Source organism: Schistocerca americana, chromosome 10 (assembly GCF_021461395.2).
Source record: "Schistocerca americana isolate TAMUIC-IGC-003095 chromosome 10, iqSchAmer2.1, whole genome shotgun sequence".
Classification (NCBI taxonomy): domain Eukaryota; kingdom Metazoa; phylum Arthropoda; class Insecta; order Orthoptera; family Acrididae; genus Schistocerca; species Schistocerca americana.
This window is the reverse complement of record NC_060128.1, coordinates 143,681,953-143,692,684: the sequence shown is the minus strand read 5'-3', so window position 1 is coordinate 143,692,684 and position 10,732 is coordinate 143,681,953. Positions and strand designations below refer to the sequence as shown.

The 10,732-nt window shown below is 38.4% G+C and overlaps 1 long non-coding RNA gene across 1 annotated transcript; it reads right to left on the bottom strand.

Annotated features, from left to right (window-relative positions):
* Nucleotides 1–2,957: 2,957 nt before the first annotated feature.
* LOC124552715 lies at nt 2,958–10,384 on the bottom strand. Its single transcript, XR_006967963.1, has 3 exons — nt 10,272–10,384; nt 3,856–4,009; nt 2,958–3,279 (listed from the first exon to the last, which is right to left on the bottom strand). It is a non-coding gene; the product is annotated as an uncharacterized LOC124552715 (long non-coding RNA).
* Nucleotides 10,385–10,732: the final 348 nt, after the last annotated feature.

Genomic DNA, 10,732 nt, shown 5'->3' with positions numbered 1-10,732 from the left:
AAAATGACCTCACGGGTAGTGAGGTCTCCTGATCAGGGTAAAAATAAATATAGGCTTGTACACAAGTTATCTAAAGAAGATGCATTGGCATTGTAAATGTGAGAATGAATTTTGTTTACATCTCAGATGGCAGTTGTTGGCATGTTTGTATTATTTATTGGATATTTCAGGATGGCTTACAACTTGCGTCCTGCTGTGGGATACCGAAGAGGAGAGTATGAAACCATTACCAATGGTCATCAACAGACCCAAGGTACCGAACATCACACAGCTACTTTTTCTTCACAGCACGGGACAAGTGAGGACTCTGCACAATCTCAATTTGACGACAGATGGGAGATGCCGCTGTCGCGCATGCCAGCGTACTTATTCGGAACTGCGAGGTCATCCACTGCGAGTGAAAACCCTGTGGGAGCCCCATTAGAAACTGAAGCATAGTACATATAAGTGTGGATCTGAGAGGAGTGTGCATTCTATTCATGGAGAAGTCAACATGGTGTGGTTGTTATCATACATTACAATATGACGTCGGGTCCCTAAGAACAGCTATGTGCTGCTGCAGTTTGACACGTGATCCCGATACAGATGTCTCCGGCTCACGAAGAGAATGTAATGAGCATTCTGAAGTTGTTATCAAAGCAGGCAACGAGTATTATGCTCAAATTAACATTTTACGGCGATAGTGATAAGATCTGACAATGTCACAATTGTCAGGTGCCATAGTGTATGCTGGAATATGTGGGCCAAAACAAGCACCAACACGTTAAGGTAGACCTTTGCACACAACAGGCAGCCTCTCCAGTATTACATTAAAAGGTTGCCCAGATTGCTCCTATGGGGTGACAACAACTAGGGCACCTACAAGACACCCAATGCAAGTTCAGAGGTACGGGCCAACTTGGCACAATTCGTGCAGATGAGGTTGTGTTAATGTATTCTACAGGAGCGTGTAAGAGGTGCAGTAGAGAGTTAGCGATCACAGTCAAGAGTCAGACTACAGAGCAGTGGCAAATATAAGGAGCTCACCAGACATATAAACTGGGAAGAATGCTACTGAACAGTTTTCTCTAAAAACTTGCTAACTTATTGTGCTCTTCCTAAAAAATCGAAACTGACCCTATAAATGATCAAAATAGTACACTAATGATATTGCTAACATCAGGGTATATGTTTACACAGTACAGATTTAAATAAAAATTATCAAACAATGTAAAATCGAGGACAGAATCTAACAATATTACAAAAAGGAAAGTTGCTGCTCACCATAGAGCGGATATGCTGAGTCGCAGATAGGCACTATCTGCGACTCAGCATCTCTGCTATAACGTAAATAAAAATTATGAAACATTAAACACGTCTTTCAGTTGCAGTCCAATATTGATAGTTGATATTCTAATGCACCAAGAGAAGAGGCATTGCAGTCAGAAAATAGGAAGATACTGAGTCAAAGGTAACAGAATTGTTTGTTTTGTATAAACCATATTTACATACTCATTCCAAACATCTAGCATTTTAGTGCATTATACTTTCATATGGTACAATGTAATTCTGAAAGGTATCTGAGGCAGAACTGTTCTCCCTTGCTCATATAAGCTGTATATCTAATTCAGATTATCACAGAATGTGTAATTACACATATGCCTCATGGGTCACAGTTCAACAAAAACCCAAAGTTTGTAAATTGGTTCTGAGCAGGCATTTTTTTTTTCTTCCCTCTGCTCTTGCTTGTGCGCATCTCTGAGGTTCAAATTACAATTACTTGCTCTTCTATCAGGTCATAAATGCTGAGCCACAAAGGCCTCAGAGGCCTTAACAGAACACTAATAATAAAAACCCTGTAAGTGGCCTGTCAGTAGTGAGAAAGAAGCTGTGGAAATATGAGACCTTAATTTAAAGACTGTAGTAAACAAGGCACAAACATTTCAGCTAATTAGGGGCCCAAAGAGGATTTTATTGCTAACCTACCTGACAGTCCAGTCTGTTGAAATTGGAAACAACTATAAACTGTTTCCCACTCCCCAAACTGCATTGATACCACGACCCCCGCTCCCCCTAGATTTCTGTTCATTAATTCACCAAACATATTATTTTTGTCCACACAACATAGTAAGCTGAGGCAGTAATCACTTGGTATACTGTTCTGATCTCCATTCTCATCCTTTCAACACAAGTACAATACAATGTAAGATTTATATGTATGTACATTCTGTGTGTGCACTCAATGAGCTTCTGACACCTTACAACAGTATGTGAATTTGTATAGTTTGGAGACTTAATATCTATATAATTTGTGTGGTATAGTACTTTTAGGTCAGTATATTAGTGGGTTTAAGGATATATAGTTTTGGAGTCTAAAACATTCCTTACAACACTAGATAAAATTTCCTGTTTTGTACTCATGTCAAACTGAACCACTGAAATTCGTGTTTCTACACATGCATAATCTTCAAATGGTGACATCTTTGGAGACAACAGCCTTTGTACAAATAAAAGCTCTTGCTGACGTGTGGACTGTGCGTTCAGTCTAAAGTTATCTGATGCTCTAAAAACCTGGTTTGCAAGGAAATATAAAATAAGTATTATTGTCAAATATTAATACTTTGTGAGATTCCATGTGACACTGAGCTTAGGATTCTTTTATTTTATTAATTTATGTCATAATCCTCTGAATCTACAAATCTTAAATGTTACTATTATGAAAAAATTATTGCAGTTACAGAATTACTGGAGAAAAAATAGTTTAAAATAGCTAAACTTCATTTAACATCTGTAGATGATAATATGTTTGCTTTTATCTTTGCAGCTTTTCCTATTTAGATTGCAGCTACTATTGTTGTTGCAATTCAATTACCAAGTTTCAAGAGCAGAATCTTATCTTTCAGAAAGACTTCAGTTTTTGCGGAAAGGTAAGTTATGAATACAGACCTACTGCTAATTAAAATACAATCTAGGTAGAAAGTGTCTGTTATAAAGTCAATTTAATGATTCATAAATGCAATATGAAATGAAGTAAGTTTGATACAACCATTTAACATGCTACAGTGATCCCACACCATTAGTTTTTGTAATTTTTTGTTTACTCGTCTCTCATTCCTCCCAAAATGGAGAGAGCGGCCCACTGTCCAACCAAGTTCTTTTGTGCTAAGTCTAGCTGACACCGGGGCAGGGGGATCCCAATTCGGAATAACTTGTCCCATGGCAAGGCATTTGTGGCTCACGGTGCTAGATAGCCTGATCACATCTGCCATAAGCACTCAAATTAATATCAGGTAAAACAGTCTGCAGAAGAAACCAAATTCATTAGAGGTCATTCACATTCATTCAGCACCTGGGCTAAAGATAATGATGGACACCATGGAAAAATTTAGAGTTTCAAGATACAAGTAACCAAATACTAAATGCAGGATTATTTTTTTTAATACAAGTAACAGAAAAGACAAAACCAAACATACAGGTATGGACGTAAATTAAAAGCTTAAACATTATTGATGGCCCACAAAAATTATTGTAAGGGTTGTTATGAACTGGCTTTCTAGATAATCATCAAGAAAACTTAGGAATAAACAGATATTCCACGCAACAGCAGTAGCGGGAGTTCATAGGTGTACAAGGATTGTCTTTCCAAAGATACGACTTTTTACAACTAAGTATCTACATAGAACACAAGCTTAATGAGATTTACAAAGACGCTATCAACAAATTATCTTATATTACTTTATACACACAGATTAAGAGAATAATAGATATAAATGTTCTTCATTTAGTAATGCTTTATCACCATTAGCTTAACATACATAACACACAGTCTCTCAGCACTTAAAAGGCAATCTACAACTCCCAACAGCCCTGACTCACCTGTCACAGTAGGTACAATACCTGGTGAGCATCACGGCAGAGATCAAACCTTGTTACAGCTGATGTTTGCACCTGGAATGAGGATCCCATACCCGGCACAAATAAACAGTCACTAGTTATCTGATGGCAGAAGTGACTGCAGCACTGGACACACCTGTAACAAATTAGGCCATGGAACAATCAGAAAATTTCTGCCTCCCTGCCTCTAACACTGAATTATTTTGAACTGTTGTTCATCTTTTTACAAACAAGCTCTGTAGTTCTGCAGTCTTATCTCTGATAATGTCCATGGAAATTAAAACACGGGAACACTGGGATACTTAGGCACACACGAGCACTGTTCTGGTGGGAAAGTGTTCTAACCAGCCCATACATTTACGTAAAAAAAATATTAATCTGCCATCAGCACAAAGGCCAGTTTGAACATTCCAGTGCTTTACTGAGCACAGCTTATTAGAGTTTGCACGCCCATGACCTTCAACTTTTGAATTTGAACCGATTTAACTAGCCATTTGCTAGACCACAAATAAGTACAGGTTGGATTTGTATAATTATTGTAAATTTCACAAAGCTACAGCTGGAACGTAATAGTTAACGGACCAAATGTCACATTGGATTGCAGGTGCGGGCAACGTTGATACTCAGCAAACAATTCTGCAATGCAGTTTTACGCCACCGCGTGCGGGCACTCTATACAAGTGTGAAGTAATCAGGGCAGCACATGGCACTGACATGCTGTGAAGAACCCATATGTTGCAGTTACTACAGCGCCTGGTGACTTATGTGTAGGGGCTGAAAAGGGCTGAGGAAAGCTAGTGTTCTGATTATTAAAGAGGACTCCACTTGTCCTCTCCAGAGGACCTGTGTCAGAGGTGTAGGAAAAGGATGTACATAAGCAGGCCCAGAGGCGCAAATCGGGGCAGTCTTTGCACCGTTCAGTCCGTTTCTAGAACCGTAGAGAATGACGATTGCTTAAGTCGCAGGTCAATCACGATGACATTCTAGTGATGGATATCGGAGGCCAACCGACCCACTGAAACTACCACCAACCTCCGCTGCAGGGACATGGCGTAGCTGTGGCAGGGTGGGCTACACCTTGGAGCTGTGCTGGCCCATGGAGCAAGCTACAAGCCGTCGTCCATAGGGGCAGGATCTGGGAACGAACTTGTGACCTCCCGTGCAGAGTTGTCTGTGCTCAATGACCAAGATGCCCTGGGCTGACACCAGCAGCTGCTAAGGCTCACTGGAAGGACATAAGTTAGCTGTTTCCACACAATGTCCACTAGCTGCACTTGAGAGAGCAGCCAGGAAGCAATTTAGATCATGTTATGAACAATACTAGGAAATACTAACTTTGCAATACCTTCACATCTTTTCTCACATGCAACTGGGCTTTAAAGCTAGTAATGAAACTGAGAAAAATTGTTTTGTCTATGGAATTTGGTTTTAAAAGGTGCCAAAACAAATGAACTTTCCTTTGCATTCAAAACAACAATTTAGAAAAAGGAAAACATTAGATTTTTGCCAAAAAATGAAGTATCAGAATTTACGTGGCCAGTGACTTGTCCAGCCAAAAGTGGATTCCAACAACAATGTAATGCAATCTTGTCACGGTAAATATGAGAGGACTACGGTTAAGAGTGCTAATCAACATATGTTGCCATACGCAGAGTATTCTCCTATAGATGTGTAGTATGTGACAGCATTCTAACTGCAAGAATTGGAGAGTATGCTGTTACTAGTATTTGTGCGATCCAAACTGACACTCAGCACAATGGCTGATGGGAGCAGTCGTAATGATATTTTCCGTTTCCATACACCGCCACAGCGAATTTCAGCTTGGAATGTGCTAATAGTACCTCCTTCCCTGCTTCTCAGTCAAAAACTAAGGTGCTGCCACATGGACCAGCTCTTCATTTCACTTAGGCAGGTAAAAATATCAACCTGTGTTTGGGTTGAAACCAAGACTACAGTATGTTTACCAAGCTTACCACTAAAAAATAATCTGTAAGAAAAAATTCATAGTAAAACAATACAAGTGATCAGCAGCAACTTTATTATATGTCAAGTTAGGCAGGAAAAAAAAAATTAAAAAAAATTTCATCCAATGAATTTTGCTTGAAACATCAGCTGAGTAAACTGCTGGATAAAGATGAAAATTCAATACAAGTCATCAGCTTTTCCCAGTGATGCTGTAAACATGCAACAAAAGCAACATGGCGACTATAGTGTGGTGTCAGTGGTGATTTTTTCAAGTGAGCTACGAAACAGATCAGACTCTCCCACTACCAGGTTTTTCTGTCTCGGACCTCAGGTTAAGCTACAGACCAATTTGCCACCACAACCACTTTTATTCTGCTTTCACATTCATGGGCTTTGCCAACTAAAAACAAAGCTGTGAATATAGAAACCAACAGAGCCCACAAGAAATAGGGGCATCACAATGAACATGCAATGTCATGCTATCGGCTTGTCCACCAAACTTTGTGAATACTCAGCTTCATGCAGTGCCCACAGGAAATCAATATATAATTGAAAAGATATCCACTAAGGATCTTAACCCTTTACTGGGCTCATGGGGTCATTTCTGCCCATGTGCACGATCCAACTTGTCGCATCCTGATGTGCGCTATGTGCCATTGTTTACATTTGCAGTACCTTTCCACTCTTCACTGCAGTAAGCCATCAGTGCGTTTCCCTGGCCCTTCCAGTCACCATCTAGTTAAGAGCCTCGCAAGACATTTCTGACCCCATGCGCCTGGGAGTACATCAATTGGTATGGAGTTTCGAATTTTAATTCTCTATGAATATTTGTATAAATATAATTATTAATGAAGTACAATGAAATAAGAACTATATATATTCTTTTCAACCTTTTACATATACTTAGTTGCACTGACAACCTTGCAGATGCTTCATTATCTCTTCTGTCAATACACCATTTCCAGTAGTAATATTTTCAGATGGCTGCAACCCACACAGCCAAAAAAATATGGGAAGAATTTAGTCAGTTGGAGAGGTATGAAGCAGATGAAGACATAGGAGGAATGGATACAAAAGGTTAGGACCACGAGGAGGGGAGAGAGCATGCTTCTGGTACAGAACAAGAAGGAAGTGGATCTGAGGTAGAGTACGCTGATAGACTTTCTATGCAAAAACAAGTTTATAAAATTAAAAAAGGAAACACCAGCCAGAACCGCCAGAACTCTGAAACATAATATCATAACGCATTTATGTGGAAGAAAGATGTACTACAGAAGTGTAGTGTGTCTTTGATTCATTTTCTATTTTATTTGATGAACATTCAGTGACCTCAGTTGTTTATATAGTCAGTAACAAACAAATATTCCACACAGTGGGATGCCAAACATATGATGAGAAGAATTACTAGCATTTTTGGGGCTACTCTTTTTGGCTAGGGTTCACAAAGCCACTCATGTGATTTATGAGGATTTATGGGAAGACACAGAAATCTTTACTCTCACAATGTTACGCAAATGATTTTTGTTTTTACTTAGGGTCATCAGATTTGCCGACATTCACACCCGCGAAACAAGAAGAAAACACGATAAATTAGCACATGTGACGGACTCTCACACTGCTATTAGTAATAATTGTAAAAATGCATTTAGCCCGAGTGAATCCTGTGCAACTGATTAACACATATCCTTCAGAGGGGAAATGTCCATTTAGGCAATATTTGCTGAAAAAACCCTAAATGTATAGAATAAAGGTTTCCGCACTAGCAGACCCCAAAATGAATTATTTAGTCAACACTGAAATATATAGAAGCACGCAACCGGTTGTACCATCTCGTTAAGACAACACATTATTATCAATGGTGAACAGATTGACTGAACCTGTTGTGAATACCAACAGGAATGTAACTTGTGACAATTGGTTTACGAATTACAAAGTAGCTCAGCTTCTTACAAAAAAGTTCACAGTTGTGGGCGCCCTACGAAAAAATAAGCGTGAAATTTAAACAGAATTTCAGCCTAGTAAGCATAAAACAATATAGCAGTGTTTATGGATTCACCAAAGGTATGGCTTTAGTATCAAGTGTTACTGCAAAAAGGAAAAAAAATTACAGTACATGAGATCAGTTGTGTGGAAATTTTTAATGTTGCTAGACAAGCCAGAAGGTGGCCACTGGTCATCCTTTTCCATTTTCAAAATGTAATAGGTATAAATGCACATTTGCTGTATAACGTTGGCCCAAAAACTGATTACCTAGGATGACAAAACTTCTTAAGGAATATCTGTTGAAAAGCACTTCAGAATATGGCAATGTATAGATAATATCCCCAAAGCTGTAAGAAAAAAAATAATAAATAAATAAAGTCACATTTGGGAGAGGATATAAAACCGTCAGGAGTGACCCCTGATGCCCTTGGACCTTCTTGTGGGAGAGACAAAATGTGCCTCAGGAAAGATGACAAAAAAACTTCACAGAAATGCTCAAGATGCAAATCCTTTACTTGCAAAGCACAAGCAAACATAATATATGGAATCATAAATGATTTAGAATTAACTGTATTAGGAGTATTAGCATAAATTCTGCATATTATGTTTGTGTTATTGTTATTTTCAACTGTATTCAATAAAATCGTTAATGCAGACAACCTTGTCGTTGGGACAACCACAGCTATGAGTATTGTATTGATGGACAATGAATGTTGGGGAAAAAAAGATTCCGAGCCTTTCCACTCTAATGTATTAATCATATGTCACCTAAAGATGTGGTTTTAACGGCATGAAACTGGTAGTGGTAGAGTAATAAAGGACCAAAACAGAGCTGATGTGGTTATTAACACCCAAGATGAAAATCATTCATGTTTGTTGGTTTCTAGACGAAGTATTTGTTTCCCCTATTCGGGACGAATATTTGAAAGACCATACAGTGAAGATTATCATTACCGAAATAACCAAAAGTACATATTGTACGTGGGACATAAATGACCCCATGCACCTACCTAAGGCTTAACGTTGTCGCACGCTATCGAGAGCTTGCATGCATTTAAATGCACAGTCAAGAATTATTGGAAGGTAGGAAACGAGATACTGGCAGAAGTAAAGCTGTGAGGACCGGGCGCGAGTCGTGCTTCGGTAGCCCAGATGGTAGAGCACTTGCCCGCAAAAGGCAAAGGTCCCGAGTTCGAGTCTCGGTCGGGCACACAGTTTTAATCTGCCAGGAAGTTTTTTAAGAATTATTAAACTCATCTAAAATGGTTAATCACTCCATGCCAAACCTTATACATGGTGAGCAAAGTACTAGCTGATTTTGAGAATAATTAGCGAAAATCACTGTGAAAGTTTACATTCATATGTTTTAATCAGTATGACCACATTTCTCTGGAATGACTCCAAAAGCAAGAAAAAGTCGAGAAATAAAAGAAAATGAAAATACCAGAAACCAAAATTAGAAGTAATAAAATACAAGGTGGACATGCTGGATTAATGCTGTAATGATAATATATGCAGTAAACAAATTGAAAAATACTCTAAAACATGCCTTTTTTGGATAAAGAAATTTACAATTAGTAAACAAATATGAATAGGAAGAAAAAGCTAAGTCATGATCTGCATCAATTCCAATGGCATGATTGTTTAAGCTGAACACTTGCCATCATATGAAGCAAAGTCTTGTGTCTGCTATTAAAAATTGTGAAAGATGAAACTAGCTGACAATTAAGAGAGCTCATACAACCTGGATTTGTTTACATTGCTCACTAAGTTACCACTAAATGTCATCTGCATGCGCAATGCCTAACACTTCCAGTTAGATTTTTATCCAGAAGAAGACTACAGCAGAATATAACTTAACATTTATCGGAGTAACAGTCAAAATGTTCGCAAAATTATTTACATACTATTCATGTTGCGCTTCTGTGGATATTAATTCGAGTATTGCTAGTTTGCTGACGGTCCATGGTCTTCCTTGTGTCCATGTCATATTCGTTCCTACATAGAACTTGAGAAAAGGGCTCGATATATTTCTTACAGACAAGTGCTAACCTTTTTCGGCATTATTATGGTGATGACGAACTCGTGGCATCATTAAGCTACTATACTCGAGCGTGAAAACGAAAAACGTAAATATGTAGGGCAAAAGATAGGAAAGGATATAAAAAAATGTTATGATCACTACCAAAAAAAATTTCGTCAAACACGCCTAAAATGCCGGTAATCAAGTGTGAAAGACACTGTAAAAAAACACGAAGAATAAACCTCCCGAGGAATACTTCAAAAGTGTAATCGCCTGTTTATCTCGTGCAGCGTTGATCATCCGTAGAGCAAATTAAAACAATTTCTGAATGACACTTCTACTGAATACATAACTTTTCAGATACGATGTAGTAACTGGAAAAAGAAATGTAAAGAAAATTTATATTAAAGTGTGAGACGTTCCATACCATTACGAAATGTCGTATTTATAATCAATGGAACAAGGATTAATGTATGTAAAGACCACACTCATAAATTGTACACACGGCCCCATCACTACTGATAGCCGATCTGTACTCACGCTACCTGCAGTACTGAAGTACTGACTATTGATTGATGTAATCAGTAGCGACTGGTGGCGCTAGTAACGATAACCGTCACTAGGTGGCGCCACATGCTGGAACAAAGCAATCAATGAAAAATCATTACCGTAGAGAGGAAGAAATTCGCACTAAATACGAAACAAATATTCTTACAGAATCCTGTCCAATACAAGCGGCATGGGGTTCAAGTTTGCGAACATAGTATAATGAAATAGAAAAGATTTAGGTACAGTAAGAAGATGGCAGAGATCCGTAATACAATAAACAAGTAAGGAAAAGCTGACAAGCAATAATACAGTAAAAAGAATTATGCAATACAGCAGCCA